The sequence below is a fragment of the Urocampus carinirostris genome, chromosome 17 (assembly GCF_059441175.1).
Source record: "Urocampus carinirostris isolate Australia breed hairy pipefish chromosome 17, RoL_Ucar_1.0, whole genome shotgun sequence".
NCBI classification, from domain to species: Eukaryota; Metazoa; Chordata; class Actinopteri; order Syngnathiformes; family Syngnathidae; genus Urocampus; species Urocampus carinirostris.
In genome coordinates, this window is record NC_142365.1 from 16956233 (window position 1) to 16975402 (window position 19170).

The 19170-nt window shown below is 39.4% G+C and overlaps 1 protein-coding gene across 1 annotated transcript in view; it reads left to right on the forward strand.

Annotated features, from left to right (window-relative positions):
• The window catches only part of LOC148349376 (pro-neuregulin-2, membrane-bound isoform-like), a 143209-nt gene that overhangs the window by 57684 nt on the left and 66355 nt on the right, over positions 1–19170 (forward strand). The window lies entirely within an intron of this gene.

The following is a 19170-nucleotide window of genomic DNA, read 5'->3' on the forward strand; positions in this document are numbered from 1 at the left end:
ATGCGCTGGTTCGGGAGTTATTTTTCCAGCCGACACTGCTGTGCTTTCCACTATAAATAGCTAGCAAGGATAGGCAGGCATTTAGCAAAGAAGTAATACTTGTGCAGAAACATTATTTGCTATTGCTTTTGTGTTATTTGACACCCAAATTACAAATATTTTTTTCTTTATAATTTGAATCTAAATTTAGTTATGAAATTTGCCTTTTGACATGGAAAGTCTTGGTCAAAATATTTCAATTTAGATAGTATCATAAATGAATTTTACATAGTTGCTAGGGTTCTTTTAAAAACACATTTTTAACAAGGTACGTTTATATTTCAAAACGTCCTTTTGCCCAATGCCATGTATTTCTGAATACCTGCGCATTGTTTCCTTGTCAATATAAAATATTCTTTAAAACAATCGATAAACAAAAAAACTTTTGACAGAGGCGAACGATCAATATTGCTGGCTCGACTAAAATGTAAAATGTAATTTCGCAAAATGTCGTTTATCAAAATGTCAAAACAGCATTTGAAACCGTAGCAATCATGTAAAATCCAATTATGATTTTAGTTACATTATTTTTATCAATTGAATTTTCCTTTTAGGGTCGTTTTCATTAATTGAATGCTCTTTTTGTTTCTATCAATTGAATGTTTGTTTTGTTTTGATTAAACACTTACTTGTCCTGTAAAATTTGCCTAAACTCCCCATCCAAGACGTTGCAAAGTAATTTGAATGCTGTATTTGAACGGTTTGGGGTGTATGGACAGTTTAGGTCTCTTTTAAAAGGTAAATGCAAAAGAGTGTAGCATGGGCATCTTAGCTGGAAAACAGGTGAGACAATAGCTTGAAGCCTTACCTCGTACTTTGTCAAATTTAATCACAATCTGAAAAACTACGCATTGTATTTTACACGTTTTTCCAAGGGTAGGTTTAGGCGTTTCCAAAAGTGGCCATTTGGAGACAATCATTTTACAGCCCTTAAAACTTGGCATTTGTGTATTTTACTTTGGCCAGTTTCTAGACATTGTGAAAGAGTTGTAAATGTTTGACTTTTCTTTCTAGAAGTGAATCCATGATTGTGTGCACTGACCTGTAATATTGGTGCATGAAAATTAATCACGACTGGATTTGCTCACTGGCAGGAGGCACCGGGGACGACCCAGGACACGTTGGAGAGACTATGTCTCTCGGCTGGCTTGGGAGCGCCTCGGTGTCCCGTCGGATGAGCTGGAGGAGGTGGCTGGGGATAGGGAAGTCTGGGCTTCCCTTTTAACGCTGCTGCCCCCGCGACCCGACCTCTGATAAGCGGAAGACAATGGATGGATGGATGGATGGTTGGATTTGCTCACGTTTACCTTTCGGCTTTGATTTTAATTCAACCTGTAAATCTGTACATATTTCCATTGGGAATGCATGAATTAACCAATGTGTCAATCCACATTTGAATCGGTCACTATTGGCGAAAGGTTTTTAAATTATAATTGTTCATGATGTTCTCATGGGTTGTCACAGGCTAAGGACCATAGAAAAAGCTTGCAATTGGCCAAAAGCGGTGTCAATCAAACGGTCAGAGGCAAACGGAAATATGTTGAAAATAATGTGACAAGCCTGTATATTTTTAAAGGAGAGTAATAAAGCAAAACAAATGATTACAGCCAAGATCGTCAAACAATGCAGGAATGCTTTTAGGCGTTTTTTTTTAATCTGCCGGCATTTTAATGTGTTTTGGAGTAAAGGTTTACACAGTCGGATTCACAGGACTTTAATGAATGTGACCCCAACATTTTTGCGGGGAATCATATCATGAGCTGATTTCATAGATGAGCTATGCCATCTTTATTGTTTCTGGTTATCTTGTTTCAGACTGATCGTGATGTTTCTGTGATGAGTATTCTGAAATGCTAATCATATCTTGAATCCCATGAGTTTTCATGTGATATGTGGCGTGACAATTTTTTTTACCAACATCCCTAAGTCCCGCCGGCAGGCCGGCAGAATGCTATGGGATAATTGAATGTTTAGTAAAAGACTTTTGTTGATTAAATGCCAGTTTTTTTTTTTAAATGAATGTTTTTTATTAAATGAGTCAGTTTTATTTTTTATGGATTGAGTGTTCGTTTAAAGGCCGTTTTATGGTTTGAATTAAGGCACTTTTGATCTTCCATAATAATAGACTTTCAGGTGTTGCCGTTTGTTTTCAGTGCCTCGAGTTGCCAAATTTTTCTAGCCACATAAAACGAAGCTGAGTATCTTCACGCTGTGTAATAAGTAAGCTGCCTCTTCGTCATTATTCACGAGCAATAAAACGTGCTGGAAACGGGCCAAGACGCTCTTCTATATGTCCCCCGAAAATAATGCTGTTGAAAGAAAACGATACTTTCGGTAACGAGTTCGGATTTGAAATTTGATTTTATTCACCTGAAATAAGCTAATGATACAATTTAGCGACATGTACGTTTTTTGAAGCACTTGATGCTATTTCAGGACTGTTGAGCATGTTTTCGAGCTGTTTAAGAATAAGCTGCTATTCTATTTCATCCATATCAATTGCCAGAAGTGATGCTTAAAGCGCAAATTTTACCTACGCGCTTGCACATTTTGAGAAATGCATACGAAAATTAGTCCATCCATCGCACCTATTTCATTAGGAATGTCCATAAATTCCTGTCTCATTACAGGTGAGTCACCTTTTTATCATACCACTCTCTTCTGCTTGAAGGAATTGCAGTTTCTGCTGTGCCTACTGCTTTTAACATAGTGACTTTTTTGTTGGAGTTGGGTGGTTTTTTTTCACTAGCTCAAAAGGCCGTATAGGGTTTGCTCGCTTGCCGCCATTGCCGCTTGTTTCTGGTTTGCCTTTGGCCACGTTTGGGGTTGGCGAATGTGGCCTTTGTTATTTCATTTTTACCGAGTGTTGCGGTTCATTTGATTTTGTCCAAATAGCCACCCTTTAGCATTGGGGCTAGTCTAGCTGTTTGAGTACCTTGGGCTGGCCACGCATACGCCCGCGTGGACCACCTAGACATTCACGTCAATCTGCCCAAGTCCTGTCTTGTCCCATCTCTCAAGACCAATTTTGTCTGGGTTTCATTGGAAACTGTATCGATAGCAGTCCGGCCCACTGATTGCAGAGTGAACGATTTTCTTCTCATCCTCCACCTCTTTGAAGGGGACAGGGTATTGCCCTATGTCACCTATTTGTAGCTTTTGGGCACTGACCTCCCTGATCGCTGTGGTCCCGCAGAGGTGGCTGATAGAGTTCCGCTTGGATGCCAGGCGGAAGCGTCAGCGAAGGATCGTGGTGTCTTGTCGTTGTATTCGAGCCTTGGCCCCCTGGGGGGACAGGGCTTTTCCGCTGGTGGTATCCCTGGTCGGCACGAGACGGTCACAATGGATGCCAGACTTTTGGGCTTGTTTATGGTCATAGGGTGGCTCTGAGTCACCAGTCGCTGCAGGACCGCACTGACTAATCAATGTGCTCGGGCTGCTTGCAGTGCACCTGGCTTTCATGCATTTACCTATACTTTTTGGGGAAGCACTTGCTCGTGCGCTCCGGCAACACCTTGACGGTCTTCCACGTAAACCACCAGGGTGGCACCCGGTCTGCGGCCTGTGTACCTGCTGGGCGGTTTCAATCATTAGGCAGATAGCATTTTCTGCCGGACACTCATCGGGGCGCATTCAACCGGACTCAGAGAGCCTAGTCTGGCAACGCTTTGTCGGTTGGTTGGTGCTGACCTTTTCACTTCCCTGGGAGACGACCCACTGTGCTCAGTGGTTCTCGTTCATGGAGGCGGACAGTCCTTTTAGTCAGGATGTGTTGGCGCACCCCTGGTCGCCATGTCTCCACTACCTTTTCACCGCTGCCTCTCATCTGGTCGACTTTCCAGAAGGTTGTTTAGGAGGGCTACACGATGCTGCTGGTCACCCCCTTTGGCTGGCCCAGACGTGGTTACCCCTTCTGTGCAGACTGCACTGGGACGGTCCATAGCATCTCCCCTTAACGGCAGGATTTGTTGTCTCAGCAAGGGAGGCTGTTATTTTACAAGGGCCGTCGCCACTTCCTGGGCAGCCCTGAAGGGGGTGTCCCTGTAGGACCACTTTGCTGCCGACTCTTTGGCGTCGCATAGCAACATCGATGTGGCCTCCCCCACACCGCTCAGTGTTGTCTTTGGTCCAGCCGGGGCCTTTTAGGGAGGTTTGTTTCTGGGGTTCCTCATGACTACGCTGGTATTATTTATTACGTGCTTGAAGCACCGCCTCTCGCGGTTGGTAAGGACTAAATAGCCCGAAAGTTACGGTTTTACGAGTCCGTCAGAGCATCTTGTCCCTCGGGATCCTAGTGTTCACTGGAGAAGATTTTGAATGTTGCTCACTTGTAATGAGACGGGAATTCATAGATATTCTTAATAAGACAAGTGTGATGGAGTGACTCATTTTGATATGCATTTTTCGAACCGCATATGCGCGAAGGTGAAATTCCAAATCGTACTCACATGTGGCTTCATCTTGTCAGTCTACCTGAGTTTCTGTGCTGTTTGTGGATGGGTGCCATTATTTGGTACATCTGTAAGGACTCAAGGGTTGGAAATAAATAGCTCCAGTTATGGTTGCAACAATGATTTGATTAAAATCTATTATTAAAAGCATTGGCAACTAATTTCATTATCAATTTGTTGTGTTGCATAATTTATGCGCCACTAAGGATGTTAAGTCAATTCAAATAAACGTGCACTGAATTCCATTGTGAAGTTAAGGGTTATAGTACCACTTTGGTCTGGCAGACTCAAGGCAGATTTTTTGAACAAAAATCTCACATTTAAAAAAAAATCCTTTTTCATTAAACATTGCATCATTCCAAAAAAATGGCATGAAATGTTATACACTACAAAGTTAACAATTTTCAAGGCAACAGAAAGTGCTGCAGAAACACAGAGAAAGAAAAATAAATTAATAGAATAAATGAAGTTAAAAGACAAATAATATTTATGACATTTGAAACTCAACACACGGGGAAGATTCTTAAGCAGGTTGTTTATCATTTGCACATTGGGAACGTATTTTATATTCAAATAATTAACCCAAAATATTCGACCTTTTTTAAAAGTACGGTTTACATTTATAAATTGTGGATACAAAAAAATTGCTCCGAATGAAATGAAATGTACTGCTCTGCTTTTTTTGTGTGGATAATGTGACTAATGAAGTTTGGAAAAGAGTACTTTACATACAGTATTTGCATGTGTATAGTATTCCTTTGTAAGTAGTATCTTGGTCAAAACTTCCAATATTTGACTAAAGAGGAGAAAATCCAGAACGATGTTTTTAAAAAATCCGAGTCATCAATTAATCAAATATTTTTTTCAAACAATCTATCAATTACTAAAAATAATTGTTGGTTGCAGTCCTAGTTGTAGTGATCACTGCAACAGTCCTCTTACACCATTAATGTTCAAAGGCGTAAGAGAAAAATATCAAAGATAATTTCCCCAAAAATAATTAAAGTAAATTAAATAAATCTGAGAATCGAAAAAGCTCCTTATTCACCAGAAAATACGTTAAATTAAGTGATTTTTTTTTTACGCTTAGTTGAAATCGTATAGATTTGTATTGAATATGTATCATGTATCGGATCACCAGCATGGTGTCAGCAGACTCCAGGGTGCCCCCTATGGATAGCTAGGTGCCCGCAGACCTGTTCTGAAAACAGCCAACTAGTGCTGGGTCATCGTGATTTTCTAGTAAAATCATTTTTTAGTGGTTAACTCAGTCTATTTAACTCCAATAATCAACCTTGTATGAACAAAGTAATACCATGATTCTAACATAAGTTGGTCTTTTGGAAAACATATCAAACTGGTAGCCCTTTTGCAGCAAAAAGCAACAAACAGTCGCTCTCAGCTTGAAAGGGTTAGAAATCCCTGGTATATACTATTGTGTAAGACAATTACTGCATTTTTTGGACTTTAAGGCACACCTAAATACCCGACATTTTTCAGAAATGTGTTTGCTTATAATCTGGAGCGCTTCATTAAGGGGAAATATGGTAAATAAAATAAGAAGTGGATAATTACAATAAAACACTTAGCGTAGCCATTTATGAATGGATCACACTAATTACTTATTACTTTCTTTGTGTTATATAATATAAGCTTTTATATTCTGACATTTTTATTTTTTTAAAGCAACCCTCAATCTTACTGTACTTTTAATTCTAATGTGCCTTATAGTCTGGTGCGCCTTTATAGATTGATATTTTTAATATTGGACACCTGCAAAAGAGAATGGATTGGATGCCAGTTTGCTATTTCTAATATTATTGCGCATTGTTGTTTGATGTTTTGACTATTATGCATTGTTTACATCACTGTCACTATTAGCCAATAATGTTGGTGTTCTTTGATTCCCACACCTTATGGCGTGGATCTGCTTTTGTAACCGAGGATATGTAACAAAAATAAAAGGCTCAGGAGAGGGCATTTAGAACAGGTTAGAGTTTCTTATCTGAGGTTTGGGTCTGCTCTTAATCTCCTCGCAAGTTTAAATCCATTGATGTCTTCTCTCCTTATTTGGTGTGTCTTTTAAACTATATACTTATCATGTGTGAAAAACATTCTCATCAAGGGATATTGTGGGGTGTCCCTTATCATCAGGTGTGCCTTATTGTCCAGAGTGGTGTATGTCAATGGTGAAAAATTCTGACAGTTTTCTTCTTTGTTGTTTTGATCCATGTTAGACAGTTTGTGATCCCCCTGCAGGTCTTTAAACGCAGTATTTACAGGGTTTTAACGGGTGCTTTAAATCCTTGAAAATGTTGAATGAATTTGAATGTTGTGTTTTCAAGGATTGGAGTGCTTGCATTTTGGGTAAAGTGCTTGTAAATGCTTGGTATTGTTGCCACGTTTCTCAACAAGACTGCTTAAAAATAAGGTCGACACTGCTCTAAGATAGCTTCTATTTGCAATTCCATGTCTTCTTCGCTTGTGATTCACAGCTGCTGGCATTAGTTTGTATGGCATTTTCCTATGAAGGGTCATCTCCCCCTACATATCGCGCCCAAGAGGACAGGTGCATGTTACACTTGAACAGGGCAAAATAAAATGTGCATTAGTGCAAGGATTTCGTACTAATTATGGACATTTTTTATGTGGGCCGTGCAAACAAATTCGGTAGTGTTTCCCAATGGTAAATTGAGAAGTTCTTCCTGCAACTGAAAATGTCATCTACAGATTACTGTTATTTTTACCCAACACTTATATGGGGAGATATTTGTCTCAAAAACAGATGTATTCCCAATTTACTCAATCACTTAAATTTATCGGTCATGATAAATCCACACGCAAGATTAAAAATCGCAGATATATATATACAAGATTCACACCAGATTTATTTTTTAAAGGGACAGTGTGTGATATTTAGTCAAGTCAAGTCATGTTTATTTGTATAGCCCTTTATCACAAAAAGTCTCAAAGGGCTGAACTGTGTTAACGTACATATTGTATTGATATTTTAATACTACTACTATATAACGATAATAACCCTCTATCAAAGTTTAATGCAGCACATCATGTGGAGAATGATGCTCCACGTAAGTGCGCCCTAGAGGTACAAAACACCTTCATTCAATAAAAAAAAAACTGATTTGAATACTGGGCAAAAATACATGCACTTTCATACCAATATTAGTTTTTTGAAAAAAAATCATGGGTCGAGAAATGTGTATTTCTTTTACATAGTGCAATCCCTACCTGGAAGTCTCCACCATGTTTGTCTGCCATCTTGCTGCATTGCCGCTGGTTTTCGTTTGCATTGAACAGTCTAGTGACATCTAGTGGTCAAATATTGGAAACACGGCTTTGAAAGTCCTTAAAATGTGCTCCATTTGGCTTTTAAAAAGGTGTTTGACAGTTGATTCCTCACACCCTGAAGGTCTTTGAACAAATATCATGTGATATTCAGTTGCAATAGTGTTCCAAAAGAGTGTAACAGTAGACTAAAGGGTCACTTGGTTTGACAGGGCCGTCAATGAGCATCTTAGGTCGCAGTGTTAAATGTTGAGCAATATCCCACCCAGAACTTCTCACTTTTTGCCACCGGATGTCTCAAATAGAGTCCAACAGTGAGCTTCAACATAATCCACAGTCCCAAAGGAGGTTCTTTTTTGGTCCTTCAAGTGTTGGCCAATATCAGGAGAATACTCCTTATTTGTCTTTTTTCTCAGCGGGGGTGCAAAGTGGTTAGCGCCTTTTGTGGCACAATTCTTGCATTCAACGTTGCCATGCTCCGAAACAGCGTTAGCATGATCGGCGGCACAATTGGACTTGCTGTCTGTCCAAAAATAGTGCAAAAGAAATGGAAAATTGAAAACAGTGTCGTCTAAAGTGCCCTGAATTCTGTGTTTTTTGCATATTTACCAGTCACAAAGATCATAAAAGCAATTTTAATATTAAACAGGAACAACCCAATAGAATAAAAAGTGGAGTTTTGAGATGTTTATTCCATTTATTAAAAATTAAAAGTTTAAAATCAAAACCCTGTGGGAAAAAGTAATTGCCCTCTGAACCTATTAGCGAGTTGCCAGTGATAACAGAAATAAAACATTTACAATAATTGGTAATGAGTCTTTCACATTGCTGTGCAGGAATTTTGGCCCACTCTTTTTTGAATAATCGTGTCAAATCTCACATACTGGAGGGTTTCCTAGCATGGCTTGCCTATTTAAGGTCACATTACAGCAACTTAACTGGATTTAAATTCGGATTTTCAACCATAGCAAGTTTTCCTGGTCCTGAAGCAGAAAAGCAGCCCCAGACCATCACACTGCCACCACCATACTTTACTGTTGGCATCATGTTTTTTCTCAAGTGCGGTGCCATTTTTGATGAGATGCACACCTCCCAAAAAGTTCTATTTTTGACTCATCAGTCCACGGAATGTTTCTCAAAAAGTCTCGAGGATAATCAAGATGCGTTTTAGCAAATGTGAGATGACTCTTTGTGTTCTTTGGTGACTGTATTTTCTCTATCTGTCTATCTCTCTATCTTTCTATACCTCTATATCTCTCGCTATATATTGTTAGATCTGTCTATCTCTCTCTGTCTATCGCTAACTCTGTCTGTCTGTCTGTCTGTTTGTCTGTCTATCTGTCTGTCTTGGTTTTGCATGAGCCCTTTTTATTTTGTTTTATCTGTGAGTTTGACTTTTTAATCAATTCTTAAGTAAACCACAACCAAACTCTGTTTTGCTTTTGTTGTATTTTCAAATACTTACACTCCATCCATTGGTGTCGGGGGGTTGCTGGTGCCCATCCCAACCATCTTTGGACAGTGAGAAGGGGACACCCTTAACTGGTTGCCAGTCATTCACAGGGCACACAGGGACAGACCACTCATTTGATCTTTCACACCTAGGGACAATTCGGACCGGCCAATCGACCTGACATGCATGTTTTTGAAATATGGGAGAAAACTGGAATACCCGGGGGAGACCCATCCAAGCATGGGGAGAACATGCAAATTCCGCACGGGAAGGCTGGCTGCTTGATTCGAACCATGACTTTAGAACTGTGCCGCAGAGGCGCTGACCACCATGCGTCTGTGCTGCATATATAATGTATATACTGTATATATAGATAGATAGATAGATAGATAGATACTTTATTCATCCCCGAAGGGAAATTCACTTTTCCAGCAGCATATATATATATATATTTATATATATATATGAAATGAAAATGAAATGATCTGCATTTATATAGCGCTTTTCAAGTCAATGACTTCCCAAAGCGTTTACAACGTGCTCCACATTTCCCAATAGCGGCCTTGCAGCCATGTAAGGCGCTAACCTGCTTATTGGGGGTAATTGGGGGTTCAATGTCTTACCCAAGGACACTTCGACATGTAACACGGACGAGCCGGGATTCAAACTGGGATCCCTTGATCTCAAGACGAGCGCTCTACCTCCTGAGCTACTGGGTGTAATATATACAAATTTGGTAGACAAAAGAGGGAAAAAAAACACGTTTTAAAGAAAAATTACTTTGTGCGTGTGTACGCAAGACTAAACTGGCCTTGAAGCATGCGTTGGCTGTCATACTGACTAATGAAGAGTTTAGCAATTTTTGTGAAATAGTATCGCTCCGATTCAAGGTTTCGCTTGCTATTATTGCACAACTTGTCATAGCATTTATCCTGACAGTCTAATTTTTCCCTTTTTTACATGTTTACCCCGGAGTACCATGTCTAATCTCGTTGCACACAAAATTCTTACGTGGTTATCAATGACAATAACGACTACTCAATTCAAATGAACTCTTATCCAAACGTAATTATCTGCAGAAAGCTTCTCCCCCGCTGCCAGTGATTTTTTTCGACAGATGTTTGGTTAAGAACACGGTCAGAAAAAAAAGTTTGTACAGGCCGATTGCTCAAGTGACATAAGACTGCAGTAATGTGGGATATTTTGTGCATAAAACGAGGGGGTGTGTGGTGGGGTGGGGGTGTTCGCAACAAATGCGTGCCTTAAATTCTTCCTCTAAGCTTCTGGAAGTCAAATGAGTGCGATTACAAAGGCATTAAGCTACGTGCACACCCTTTAAAAAAGGCGGGGGTGTGCGGTATGAATTCCTCAAGATGCCGCCATAAGTCATGCGAGAGGTTTTTACGAGTGCTTGAAATCCTTAAAAATGCTTGGATTTTAATGTTATGTTTTCAAGGCTTAAAAAGTGCTTGTATTTTTAGAAATATGCTTGTAAATGCTTTAAATGTTTGCCATGTTTTTAACATGTCTGATATCGACACTGTTCTCTTGTCATGATTTGCCCACCTGTGCCTGCTCGTTTGGCTCTAGCTGCTGCTCGTTCCCCTCCTGTTTGAACTCAGTACTCTCATTCACTACCGGTCAGTTCGTCAGCAAACCTCCGCACATGCAAGGCAAGCACTTTTTAAAACTGGCTTCCGTCTGTTCTGTCTGACCCGTCCTATTCCGCATCCTACTTTTCTGCCCCTGGCTTCCCGATCGTCTCCGGCTACCTGACTTGAGTCCTTTCTCCGACCACGGCCCAATATCCCGTCCCGGCTGCTCGACTTGTTTCCATCCACTGACCACGATCCGATCTCCCGTCCCGGCTGCCCGACTTGTTTCTGTCCACCGACCATGCTCCGATCTCGTGGGCTTCCTGCTTCTCCTGCCCAGCAATCACCGAATCGCTGGCTTTTGTTTTTTCGTCCCTGACTTCTCCGCTTCCGCAATAAAGCTTGGTGTGAAACGTTACGCGTTTGGGTCTACTGTCTGTTCTGGTTCTGACATCTCTAGTGTCTTCGTTTTGCCAATGCATTGCTTTCCTCGTAATTCACGACAGCTGGTCACTATGAAATGTGGATTGGTGCAAGTATCAATAATGGACATTATTATGGGCCATGCAAAAAATGAATGTAGCGTTTTTTCATGGTATATTGTAAAGGGTAGAACTTACTGCAACAGAAAATCCAAGCTAGATATTTATATCATACACAAACAATATTACCTATATGGGTTGGGATTTGTGTCAAACAAATACATAAGCGATTTACTCAAGATCTGAAAATCATAATTCCTAAAATAAAACACACACGCTACATTAAAAATCACATGTGTAAATTTCAAATATATTTGTGACCTTGCAAAATATATGAGTCACATGGGATTTCTTCATTTAATGGTAGCGGAAATATTGACAAATTGGCTTTAAAAGTCCTTAAAATTCTTGAATTTGGGCATGAAAAAGGTGTATGAACCCTGCATGTGACTCAAATGACAAATTGTATATATGTTGTTGTATTTATTAGCAAATGCGTGGAACTTCAAACTCATTTATTGCTTGAGAAATGCTATATTTTATTATTTTGTGTGGTACCTTGATTGGATAAGACCACAGCCATGTATTTAGGAATATTTTGAAGATTTTTTGATTTGATTTAAAAATTTGCAGTTACAATCTCGGCCAGAAATGGCAGTCACGAAATTCGAGTCGGGTGGGCCTAAAATATTAATCGTTACATTCCGTTTCAGGCCAGGCTGGGTTTCTCTCTCGCTGAGCTTTTCAATTTAAGCAAGTATTCTTAACGACTACTAAATGTAGCTATCGCTTTAAGAATGAGCACTGCTGTTTGTTTACGGCAGTGACATTCTACGCTATTTTGGTTGCACTTGGAGTTTCAAACAAACAAGTGTTCTTCTTCAATGAATTGTTGAATTCATGACACACCCGTCATTGTTCTCTTTCTTTTTCTTTGTGGACGGTCGTCGCGATCGATTATGCATCGCTCTTGCATTATGCATGGGTGGACAGAGGCACTGAAGGGGTTGAGGGAGGAGGCTATTAAACAACCCCCCTCCTTTCAAATAAAATAGGAAAATTTGAGTTTGCTTCGGGCTTGGTCCTCATTTCAAGTTGTTGGGCTAGGGCTGGTTCGGGTTGTGATACCCATGGCCTGGGTGATGTCGGGCTCGATAAATTTCTTTAGGCCTCATCTTATCTCTTATATTAAGGATATTTGGTGAATTCAGAAAGCTTGTAATTCTTTCGGCCATTGGACGTCGACAGACATTAAGCCCATAGTCTAAAATTTTCCAAACGCGTCCTGGCATTGCGATGTCAATGGTTGTAACCGCTTCTTTCACAAATACCTCAAAAAAAAATCACATGATGTGAGATCTGGAGATCTAACCATGATGCACCAGTGTGGTGGTGCCCCAAATTGTTTGAAAATGAAGTCACTAGACTCTTACTTACTCAATAGATCCAATAAGCAGTTTTCCAGCATGTAGAGGTACGTCTCACCATTGACTGAGAGTGGTTCTTAAACAGTTTTCTTCCACATAACACAAAACACTGGCACCTTTGGAGAATTTCGCTGTTGGTCAAGGTATTAATGTGGGTTCTCAGAAGCCCTTATGTGAGTGTAATAGCTATCAACTTTGCTTCAATTTCGTGAAAAATTGACTCATCACTAAAAACAAGCCGGTTGTCACTTCCATTATTTTCCTTCTTCTGTTCCATTGCAATCCAAAAGTCATGAGAAGCAGGTTTATCAGTGTCCTCCAACTGTTTGACTAACTAAAGCCTACGCAGTCTTCTTAAGACATCCCAAACAGTTAGTGTAGTACATCGAAGTACCCTATTGTCTCTTTTGAACGATTTACATGGGCTTCGCTAGAAAGTAGTTCAAACTTGTTCAATCACGTCTGATGTTGAGGGTCGTCCCGTTCTTTTAACCGGGCATAAGCACCCACCAGTTATGAATTTCGCATGCCAACTCACTATGGAATTCCTCTCTGGTGGCTCATTTTCAGAACTTTCTGCGAAATGCACGTTTAACAACAGTCCAAAATTCATTTATTGCAAATTTATGCACATAAAATGTATTTTCTGGTTGAGTGAACACGTTTAATAAGTCTGAAAAGAAATTAAAAAAAATTGTAGTATTTAGAAAAAAACTAATGTAATTTGCTCTTAAATGGCACAACTTATACCCTACTACTATTCATAGTTGAAGAGATATGGGGACTTCAAATGTGCCCAAGACTCCTGGAACACACTGCATTTTATTTTTAGCTCAGTGTATCTGATCATAGAATCATTGCTGCTTTTTACATTTCAATATTTGTGTACATGTGTGTTTGTTGCGTGACTGCATTGCACGTATTTGTGCTTTCTTAATATAAATCGTATATAAGACTCTGGCTATGCCGGTGTATTTTCGACTCCTTGCTGACACAAGCAGTCTGGAAACCCATACAGTTGAACAGTAGATGTAGCAGAGTGATACCTTACTCCATCCTCATCAACTCGGCTGCCATAGATGACAAAGATCAATTCTAGCTAGACTGCCATAGGCCGTTATTTCTGTTATGGATGATTTTTAGCTAGGATGCAATAGATGGTCATGGACATAAAACTGATTTTAGCTGAGCAGCCATACACAGGTTTAGATGACAAAGATAAATTCTATATAGGCTGCCATAGCTTGTTATTTCCATTATAGATCCTTTTTACCTAGGCTGCCATAGGTTAGTATAGGTGTAAATTTAGGCTGTTATAGCTTGTTATTCCCGTCATCAATATTTTTTTAGCTAAGCTGCCATAGACAGCTTTGGACGTAAAATTTGATTTTAGCTTGGCTGCCATGGACCGGGTATAGATGGCAAAGATCCATCTTAGCTAGGTTACCATAAACGTTTATTTATGTCAAAGATCCATTCTTCCTAGTTTGCCAGAGCCTGTTATTTCCTTCAAAAGTTCATTCTAGCTAGACAGCCATAGCCTGTTATTTCCTTCACAGATCATTTTGAGCCCGGCTGCCTTAGACTTCGGTATGGATGGCAAAGATCCATTTTAGCTAGGCTACCATAGCCTGTTATCTCAGTCATAGATCTTTTTTAGCGAGGCTACCATAGAAAGCTACTGTCAGGATTTGGCATGCCACCTTACCTTAGAGGGCGCCAACTTGGTGTTGGACTGAGTACATGTGTGTCCAATCTCCACACATCTGTCCCGAAATATACCAAGCCTTTATATAGACTGGACAGCCCTCTGGGTCCGTTCGTTGCCATTTCCATGCCACCTTCATCCAGTCTTCTGTTAACACGTCAGGTTTGTTTTTTTTGTTTCTGGCTTAGACACTTTTGTTTGTTCCTGGTTTTTGTTAATACATACTGTCCTTTTTTGAGCACACCTGCCTTCGTTCCAGCCTCCCTGCGTTTGGGTCCACCCGCAAAACGTGACAGCTACAGACGTAAAATTTGATTTTAGCTGTGCTTGCATTGATGATCGCCAGATGTTGTCCACGCAGTGCATGCAAAAGTTTTGTCAAACGCATGTTTTGCTATTCATGAACTTCACCTTCCCTTTTGTACGTGACAGCTGTGAAAATGTCCAAAAATGGGAGTAATGCCAAACATCTGGACGAAAAAAAGTGCCGCTGGTGCATAGGCGGCGAGCAGCTGATGTGTTTCAACATACACATTGCAATAAAAAATGCTGGCAAAAGTCTTAGCTATCCCGTTAAATGTTTCTGTAAAATGCAGCTAATGTCATATTTATCTGTAAAATGTAGCTAATGTTATGAGGGGCTGTTTGGGAAGTAAATCATACTCGCGCTCACATATAACATCATACTCTCACACATGCTCAACTATACTCGCATATACATAAACTACTACCTGTCTCAAACACACTACTACAGACTCTCTCACACTCTGTTATACTCCCTCAAACACACCACTATACTCCCACAAACACATTGCTATGGACTCTCACACGCACAATTTATTATACTCTCTCACGCAAACACATTCTTTCTCACAGACCAATTAAAATGACAATGTTTTTTTACTCCTAGGTAAAGATCACTTCACCTGTCAGTGTTGTTTTACTTCGGCATTTCATACATTTAACATCATACTCTCAACCATGCACAACAATAATCTCATACATACACAGTCAAACCCATGCACAAACACTACTGTACTCCAGCATGCACCTACTATACTCTCTCAGACATACTATTTTACTCTCATACACACATTACTACACTGTCTAACACATATTACTATGCTCCTGTTCTCACACTAGTATGGACTCTCACACACGATTATACTCACTCAAACACACCATACTCCAACAAACTCAGATAAACAGACATAGACACAATGATACACATGCATAAAACTACTACCTTTCTCATTGACATAGTATTATACTTTCTCATACATATTACTATAGTCTCATACACACACTACTATTGACTCTTACACACACTAATATACTCTCTCACACACACCCATTCTTCCTCAAATGCCAATACAATAGTAAAAACTCTGGGGCTTTTCACACATAGTATATGATCACTTCACCTCTAGGTGTTGTTTTATTTTGGGTACTTTTGGTAAACAGGTAATGTACACGGATTTATGTGTATATGTTGTACAATTTAACTCGAGTTGCTCCCAGTATGGTAGTAGTGTGAAAGTATTGTAGTACAGCATAGTTGTGGGTGTGTATTAGAGTATAGTAATGTGCAAGAGAGAGTACAGTAGTATGTTTATGAGAGTACTGTACAGTTATGTGTGAGAGAGTATAGTAATGTGTGTATGAAAGATTAGTCTTATGTGTGAGGGGGTGGAGTAGTGTGTGTAGGAATAGTATAACAGTACGTTTGAGAGAGTATATTAGTATGTATGAGAGAGTATAGCAGTGTTTGTGCATGGGTATGTGGCAATGAGGTGGCGCTTATAATAGATTAGTGTCGGTCAAACTACGGCCCGTGGGCCACATGGGGCTGACCAGGCTTTTTTATCCAGCCTGTCAACCAAAAATCGATATATAATGTTTATTTTATTTCCACTCTTGTCCCCAGTGTTCCTTAGTGTGTCTTCCCCCTGTAAATTTGTTTTTGCATTAATGTATACTGCACTCAAGGCCAAAAGTCAAATACCTGGCCATATTTTCGGTACCTATTTATTTATCAAGATTTATCCAATTTCGTGTAAAAAAATAAATAAAAAAAATTGGACCAGCCCACATTTAGGTATGCAATGCAGTATCAAATTTCAAAAAAGTAAAATTATATATGACCATGATTTAATCAGTGTTTCAAAACCAGATTAAACGGTCTATTCTTAGAGTATAATGGTGCACAGTAGTAAGTGTAAAAGTATAGTAATGTGTATATGAAACTATAGTAGTATGTGTGTGACAGCATAGTTGTGTGTGTACTATACTACTGCATAGTAGTAAGAGTGAGAGGATAGGATACACACTACTGTTACACATACTGCTATACTCTCACACACGACTACACTCACTCAAACATACAGAGAGTATCGTAGTTAGTGTGTGTGAAATCATAGTAGCGGTATGAGAGTATAGTAGTATCTATGAGCGAGTACGGGAGTATGTATGAGTATGAGAGTATATAGATAGTATAGTAGTACAAATATAGAGATTATAGTAGTATGTGTGTGAAAGCAAGGTAGTATGTGCATTAGAGTATGATAGTATGTTAGAGAGTATAGTACTGTTTGTGCATGGGCATTACCTTGTCTGTATTAGAGTGTATTAGAGTGTATGTTTGTGCATGTTATACGCGAGAGCAAGTATAATTTACCTCTCATACATGTCTTATACACAAATAAATACAGTAATCTGGTTAAGATAAGGGATTTTAGACATGCTCTCATGTTGGTGGCCCCACTTTCTCACCAGTTTTTTTTTTTTCTGAGCATGAAACGAGAGAGAGGGGGGTTGGATGGGCTGTTCTCGCATGCTAATTGTTTTACAGCGGAAAGGAAAAGGTCAGAGGTTATTCTGACAGCTTCAGGCTAGCCAAAATGAGCCGTCCGTATGGCTAGCTGTCATTTCAGCATAAAACAAGGCTGTCAAACTCACTTTAGCTCGAGGGCCATTTGGGAGAAAAACCATTCTCACGAGATGAACTAGTGAGAGAATGGGCTAAAAAGTTGGGTGGCTGGGGGTCTTTTTGGAGGCTCACAATTAAATTAGGATATAGGGATGTAAGATTTGATTATAAAACAATGATTGAGGTTTTCTATTTCCTTCACTAAGATTTAACCACTGTATTGTTCTTCAACTCTGCATTGATAAAACAGAATATTATACAAATACTCATTTTACATGTCTTTCTGCTTTTTTTTTTATTATTACGAAATTATTTTCCTGAAAATAGGAAACTCTATTATAGAAAGGAGCTAAAGCTAGTTTAAAATGTAAAATGACAAGGGGGTGGGTCTCATCAATGATCTTGGGTTGAGTAATAGTAGTCAGAAAATACAGCTACAGTAGGTGCTTTTCAAACGGCGCCTCACTTTGGGGACATCTAAAGGAGATTTTAAAAAGTCAATGTGGCAAATTTTTTCTCTTGTTTTTCTCTCAGCATTATCTCATAAGCCACATTCAATGATGTGGCAGTTCACATTTGGCCCATGGGCCATGAGTTTGACACTAAATTTCACTGTTCTTAGTTATCCCACACCATTTAGAGTGGATCTGCTTTTTGCAACCCGGGAGATGTGATTAAAAAAATGAGTTTTTAGAACAGTTTGGACATTTTTATCTGAGGTTGGGTCTTTCCCTAGTTCTCCTTGCTAGTTCAAACCCATTTATGCCTTCTCTCCTTATTTTAAGTCTTTACTGAACTTTAAACTGGTCGTTTTAATCCTTGGCAATAATTTGCAATGCACTTGAGGTTTTCGGTCACGTTCCAGCTAACACCAACTTGAAAACAAATGTTTTCAGACAATACTTGATCAGATCCCAGCTTAATTTTTCCGCTTTGCGTGTAATGCATACTACTTACGTCTCCTGCAACGATGAAGATTACTGATCCCTCAATGACTCTTGATAAGGCATAAATGAGGAGTGGAAAGTGCTCCAAAAGGCCTAATCTTGAGCCAAATCCGGCCAATATACATCTTTCCAGGATGCACGGTTGCAAACATAATCTCCATTCCCTTTTTTAAGTTAATTTCATATATATATATACATATATATATATATATATATATATATATATATATATATATATATATATATATATATATATATATATATACTGTATGTATTTTCCTCTGAGAATCCTGTCAGCGCTTGATACGGCTGATCAAAGATAAATACAGTCCCCGCTTTCCTATCTGAATTCTGAAGACAAAGCACGTCTTTGTTTTTGTCTTCCATTTTGAATTTGTGACACCAAAGACTCGTTCGCCTTTCAGCAAGTTCTTTAAATAGAAATTGTGCAAAAGCGTAAATAGAAGCATTGAGCTAAAAATGCTTCCTGGGGTTGATTTGTGTTAGCGGTTTTGAAAAAGTGACACGACTTTTAGGGCAGCGGACGTTTTGAATGTTGTGTTTGTGGGATTTTATGCCTGAAAAAATATTTTAAAAGTCCTCAGCAGGTCCTAGGGGCGGCAGGAGCTCAGGAGAAAAATCGCTCGTCTCGCGATCAAGAGGTCGCAAGTTCGATTTCTGGCTCCTCCATGTTAGATGTTGAGGTGTCCCTGATAAGCAGATAGTTGCTTTGCATGGCTGACACTGCTATCAGTGAGTGAGTGTGTGTGTGTGTGTGTGTGTGTGAATGGGTTAGTGTGAAGCACATTGTAAAGCACTCTGGGACGTCTTCA